The sequence below is a fragment of the Procambarus clarkii genome, chromosome 47, assembly GCF_040958095.1.
Source record: "Procambarus clarkii isolate CNS0578487 chromosome 47, FALCON_Pclarkii_2.0, whole genome shotgun sequence".
NCBI classification, from domain to species: domain Eukaryota; kingdom Metazoa; phylum Arthropoda; class Malacostraca; order Decapoda; family Cambaridae; genus Procambarus; species Procambarus clarkii.
The window spans coordinates 27846396-27852993 of record NC_091196.1 but is presented as its reverse complement, the minus strand read 5'-3'; positions in this window follow the sequence as shown (position 1 = coordinate 27852993).

Here is a 6598-nt window from a genome sequence, read left to right as displayed (position 1 = left end):
GCGGCCAAAAATAGCGCGACTTTCGCCGCTACCGGCTAAAAACCGCGCGATTTTCGCCGCTTGCGGCCAAAAACATGCGATTTTCGCAGCTGGCGGGCAAAAATCGCAATTTTCGTCGCTACCGGCCAAAAATAGCGCGATTTTCGCCGCTACCGGCCAAAAATAGCGCGATTTTCGCCGCTAGCGGCCAAAAACCGTGCGATTTTCGCCGCTAGCGGCCAAAAATCGGGCGGTTTTTGCGGCTAACGGCCGAAAACCGCGCTATTTTCGACGCTAGCGGCCAGAAACCATGCGATTTTTGCAGCTGGCGGGCAAAAATCGCGCGAATTTCGCCGCTACCTGCCAAAAATCGACCGATTTTCGCCGCTAGCGGCCAAAAAAGGGGCTATTTTCGCCGCTAGCGGCCAAAAATGGGGCGATTTTCGCGGCTAGCGGCCAAAAATCGTGCGAATTTCGCGGCTAGCGGCCAAAAATCGCGCGATTTTCGCCGCTAGCGGCCAGAAACGTTGCGATTTTTGCAGCTGGCGGGCAAAAACCATGCGATTTTTGCAGCTGGCGAGCAAAAATCGCAATTTTCGCCGCTACCGGCCAAAAATAGCGCGATAGTAGGCGCTTGCGGCCAAAAACCGTGCGATTTTCGCCGCTAGCGGCCAAAAATCGGGCGATTTTTGCCGCTAAAGGCCAAAAACCGCGCTATTTTCCACGCTAGCGGCCAGAAACCATGCGATTTTTGTAGCTAGCGGGCAAAAATCGCGCGATTTTCGCCGCTACCTGCCAAAAATCGACCGATTTTCGCCGCTAGCGGCCAATAACGGGCTATTTTCGCCGCTAGCGGCCAAAAATGGGGCGATTTTCGCCGCTAGCGTCGAAAATAGCGCGGTTTTTGGCCGTTAGCGGCAAAAATCGCCTGATTTTTGGCCGCTAGCGGCGAAAATCGCGCTATTTTTGGCCGCTAGCGGCGAAAATCGCCCCATTTTTGGCCGCTAGCGGCGAAAATAGCCCCTTTTTTGGCCGCTAGCGGCGAAAATAGCCCCTTTTTTGGCCGCTAGCGGCGAAAATCGGTCGATTTTTGGCAGGTAGCGGCGAAAATCGCGCGATTTTTGCCCGCCAGCTGCAAAAATCGCATGGTTTCTGGCCGCTAGCGTCGAAAATAGCGCGGTTTTCGGCCGTTAGCGGCGAAAACCGCACAGTTTTTGGCCGCAAGAGGCGAAAATCGCGGTATTTTTGGTCGGTAGCGGCAAAAATCGCGATTTTTGCACACCAGCTGCGAAAATCGCATAGTTTTTGGCCGCTAGATGCGAAAATCGCGCTATTTTTGGCCGGTAGCGGCGAAAATCGCGATTTTTGCCCGCCAGCTGCGAAAATCGCATGTTTTTGGCCGCTAGCGGCGAAAATCGCGCGGTTCTTGGCCGGTAGCGGCGAAAATCGCGCTATTTTTGCCCGCCAGCTGCAAAAATCGCATAGTTTCTGGCCGCTAGCGGCGAAAATCGCGCGATTTTTGGCCGCTGGCGGCGAAATTCGCACGATTTTTGGCCGCTAGCGTCGAAATTTGCACGATTTTTGGCCGCTACCCGCGAAAATCGCCCCATTTTTGGCCGCTAGCGGCGAAAATAGCCCCTTTTTTGGCCGCTAGCGGCGAAAATCGGTCGATTTTTGGCAGGTAGCGGCGAAAATCGCGCGATTTTTGCCCGCCAGCTGCAAAAATCGCATGGTTTCTTGCCGCTAGCATCGAAAATAGCGCTGTTTTTGGCCGTTAGCGGCAAAAATCGCCCGATTTTTGGCCACTAGCGGGGAAAATTGCCCCTTTTTTAACCGCTAGCGGCTAAAATCGGTCGATTTTTGGCAGGTAGCGGCGAAATTCGCGCTATTTTTGGCCGGTAGCGGCGAAAATCGCGATTTTTGCCCGCCAGCTGCGAAAATCGCAACGTTTCTGGCCGCTAGCGGCGAAAATCGCACGATTTTTGGCCGCTAGCGGCGAAAATCGCCCCATTTTTGGCCGCTAGCGGCGAAAATAGCCCCTTTTTTGGCCGCTAGCGGCGAAAATAGCCCCTTTTTTGGCCGCTAGCGGCGAAAATCGGTCGATTTTTGGCAGGTAGCGGAAAAATTCGCGCGATTTTCGCCCGCCAGCAGTAAAAATCGCATGGTTTTTGGCCGCTAGAGGCGAAAATCGCGCTATTTTTGGCCGGTAGCGGCGAAAATCGCGATATTTGCCCGCCAGCTGCAAAAATCGCATGGTTTCTTGCCGCTAGCGTCGAAAATAGCGCGGTTTTTGGCCGTTAGCGGCAAAAATCGCCTGATTTTTGGCCGCTAGCAGCGAAAATCGCGCTATTTTTGGCAGGTAGCGGCGAAAATCGCGCGATTTTTGCCCGCCAGCTGCGAAAATTGCATATTTTTGGCCGCTAGCGGCGAAAATCGCGCGGTTTTTGGCCGCTAGCGGCGAAAATCCACCGATTTTTGGCCACCAGCTGCAAAAATCGCATAGTTTCTGGCCGCTAGCGGCGAAAATCGCCCCATTTTTGGCCGCTAGCAGCGAAAATAGCCCCTTTATTGGCCGCTAGCGGCGAAAATCGGTCGATTTTTGGCAGGTAGCGGCGAAAATCGCACGGTTTTTGGCCGCAAGCGGCTAAAATCGCGCTATTTTTGGCCGGTAGTGGCGTAAATCGCGATTTTTGCTCGCCAGCTGCGAAAATCGCATAGTTTTTGGCCGCTAAAGGCGAAAATCGCGATTTTTGCACGCCAGTTGCGAAAATCGCATGGTTTTTGGCCGCTAGCGGCGAAAATCGACCGATTTTTGGCCGCTAGCGGCGAAATTTGCACGATTTTTGGCCGCTAGCGGCGAAAATCGCCCCATTTTTGACCGCTAGCGGCGAAAATAGCCACTTTATTGGCCGCGAGCGGCGAAAATCGGTCGATTTTTGGCAGGTAGCGGCGAAAATCGCGCGATTTTTGCCCGCCAGCTGCAAAAATCGCATGGTTTCTGGCCGCTAGCGTCGAAAATAGCGCGGTTTTTGGCCGTTAGCCGCAAAAACAGCCCGATTTTTAGACGCTAGCGGCGAAAATCGCACGGTTATTGGCCGCTAGCGGCGAAAATCGCGCTATTTTTGGCCGGTAGCGGCGAAAATCGCGATTTTTGCCCCCCAGCTGCGAAAATCGCATGTTTTTGGCCGCTAGCAGCGAAAATCGCACGATTTTTGGCCGCTAGCGTCGAAATTTGCACGATTTTTGGCCGCTAGCGGCGAAAATCGCCCCATTTTTGGCCGCTAGCGGCAAAAATAGCCCCTTTTTTGGCCGCTAGCGGCTAAAATCGGTCGATTTTTGGCAGGTAGCTGCGAAATTCGCGCTATTTTTGGCCGGTAGCGGCGAAAATCGCGATTTTTGCCCGCCAGCTGCGAAAATCGCATGTTTTTTGCCGCTAGCGGCGAAAATCGCGCGGTTTTTGGCCAGTAGCGGCGAAAATCGCGCTATTTTTGCCCGCCAGCTGCAAAAATCGCATAGTTTCTGGCCGCTAGCGGCGAAAATCGCGCGATTTTTGGCCGCTAGCGGCGAAATTCGCGCGATTTTTGGCCGCTAGCGTCGAAATTTGCACGATTTTTGGCCGCTACCCGCGAAAATCGCCCCATTTTTGGCCGCTAGCGGCGAAAATAGCCCCTTTTTTGGCCGCTAGCGGCGAAAATCGGTCGATTTTTGGCAGGTAGCGGCGAAAATCGCGCGATTTTTGCCCGCCAGCTGCAAAAATCGCATGGTTTCTTGCCGCTAGCGTCAAAAATAGCGCGGTTTTTGGCCGTTAGCGGCAAAAATCGCCCGATTTTTGGCCGCTAGCGGCGAAAATAGCCCCTTTTTTGGCCGCTAGCGGCGAAAATCGGTCGATTTTTGGCAGGTAGCGGCGAAATTCGCGCTATTTTTGACCGGTAGCGGCGAAAATCGCAATTTTTGCCCGCCAGCTGCGAAAATCGCATGTTTTTGGCCGCTAGCGACGAAAATGGTGCGGTTTTTGGCCGGTAGCGGCGATAATCGCGCTATTTTTGCCCGCAAGATGCAAAAATCAAAAGTTTCTGGACGTTAGCGGCGAAAATCGCACGATTTTTGCCGCTAGCGGCGAAAATCGCCCCATTTTTGGCCGCTAGCGGCGAAAATAGCCCCTTTTTTGGCCGCTAGCGGCGAAAATCGGTCGATTTTTGGCAGGTAGCGGCGAAATTCGCGCGATTTTTGCCCGCCAGCTGCAAAAATCGCATGGTTTCTGGCCGCTAGCGTCGAAAATAGCGCGGTTTCCGGCCGTTATCGGCGAAAACCGCACGGTTTTTGGCCGCAAGCGGCGAAAATCGCGCTATTTTTGGCCGGTAGCGGCAAAAATCGCGATTTTTGCACGCCAGCTGCGAAAATCGCATGGTTTTTGGCCGCTAGAGGCGAAAATCGCGCTATTTTTGGCCGGTAGCGGCGAAAATCGCGATTTTTGCCCGCCAGCTGCGAAAATCGCATGTTTTTGGCCGCTAGCGGCGAAAATGGTGCGGTTTTTGGCCGGTAGCGGCAAAAATCGCGCTATTTTTGCCCGCCAGCTGCAAATATTGCAAAGTTTCTAGCCGCTAGCGGCGAAAATCGCACGATTTTTGGCCGCTAGCGGCAAAAATAGCCCCTTTTTTGGCCGCTAGCGGCGAAAATAGCCCCTTTTTTGGCCGCTAGCGGCGAAAATCGGTCGATTTTTGGCAGGTAGCGGCAAAATGCGCGCGATTTTTGCCCGCCAGCTGCAAAAATCGCATGGTTTCTGGCCGCTAGCGTCGAAAATAGCGCGGTTTTCGGCCGTTAGCGGCGAAAACCGCACGGTTTTTGGCCGCATGCGGCGAAAATCGCGCTATTTTTGGTCGGTAGCGGCAAAAATCGCGATTTTTGCACACCAGGTGCGAAAATCGCATGGTTTTTGACCGCTAGATGCGAAAATTGCGCTATTTTTGGCCGGTAGCGGCGAAAATCGCGATTTTTGCCCGCCAGCTGTGAAAATCGCATGTTTTTGGCCGCTAGCGGCGAAAATCGCGCGGTTTTTGGCCGGTAGCGGCGAAAATCGCGCTATTTTTGCCCGCCAGCTGCAAAAATCGCATAGTTTCTGGCCGCTAGCGGCGAAAATCGCGCGATTTTTGGCAGGTAACTGCGAAAATCGCGCGATTTTTGCCTGCCAGCTGCAAAAATCGCATGATTTCTTGCCGCTAGCGTCGAAAATAGCGCGGTTTTTGGCCGTTAGTGGCAAAAATCGCCTGATTTTTGGCCGCTAGCGGCGAAAATCGCGCAATTTTTGGCCGGTAGCGGCGAAAACCGCGATTTTTGCCCGCCAGCTGCGAAAATCGCATGTTTTTGGCCGCTAGCGACGAAAATCGACCGATTTTTGCCCACTAGCGGCGAAATTTGCACGATTTTTGGCCGCAAGCGGCGAAAATCGCACCATTTTTGGCCGCTAGCAGCGAAAATAGCCCTTTTATTGGCCGCTAGCGGCGAAAATCGGTCGATTTTTGGCAGGTAGCGGCAAAATGCGCGCGATTTTTGCCCGCCAGCTGCAAAAATCGCATGGTTTCTGGCCGCTAGCGTCGAAAATAGCGCGGTTTTCGGCCGTTAGCGGCGAAAACCGCACGGTTTTTGGCCGCATGCGGCGAAAATCGCGCTATTTTTGGTCGGTAGCGGCAAAAATCGCGATTTTTGCACACCAGGTGCGAAAATCGCATGGTTTTTGACCGCTAGATGCGAAAATTGCGCTATTTTTGGCCGGTAGCGGCGAAAATTGCGCTATTTTTGGCCGGTAGCGGCGAAAATCGCGATTTTTGCCCGCCAGCTGTGAAAATCGCATGTTTTTGGCCGCTAGCGGCGAAAATCGCGCGGTTTTTGGCCGGTAGCGGCGAAAATCGCGCTATTTTTGCCCGCCAGCTGCAAAAATCGCATAGTTTCTGGCCGCTAGCGGCGAAAATCGCGCGATTTTTGGCAGGTAACTGCGAAAATCGCGCGATTTTTGCCCGCCAGCTGCAAAAATCGCATGATTTCTTGCCGCTAGCGTCGAAAATAGCGCGGTTTTTGGCCGCTAGCGACGAAAATCGCGCGGTTTTTGGCCGCTAGCGGCGAAAATCGACCGATTTTTGCCCGCTAGCGGCGAAATTTGCACGATTTTTGGCCGCAAGCGGCGAAAATCGCACCATTTTTGGCCGCTAGCAGCGAAAATAGCCCTTTTATTGGCCGCTAGCGGCGAAAATCGGTCGATTTTTGGCAGGTAGCGGCAAAATTCGCGCGATTTTTGCCCACTAGCTGTAAAAATCTAAAAAAAAAGCCTCTAGCGGCCATGGTTTTTGGCCGCTAGAGGCGAAAATCGCGCTATTTTTGGCCGGTAGCGGCGAAAACCGCTATTTTTGCCCGCCAGCTGCAAAAATCGCATAATTTCTGGCCGCTAGCGGCGAAAATCGCGCGATTTTTGGCCGCTAGCGGCGAAATTCGCACGATTTTTGGCCGCTAGCGTCGAAATTTGCACGATTTTTGGCCGCTACCTGCGAAAATCGCCCCATTTTTGGCCGCTAGCGGCGAAAATAGCCCCTTTTTTGGCCGCTAGCGGCGAAAATCGGTCGATTTTTGG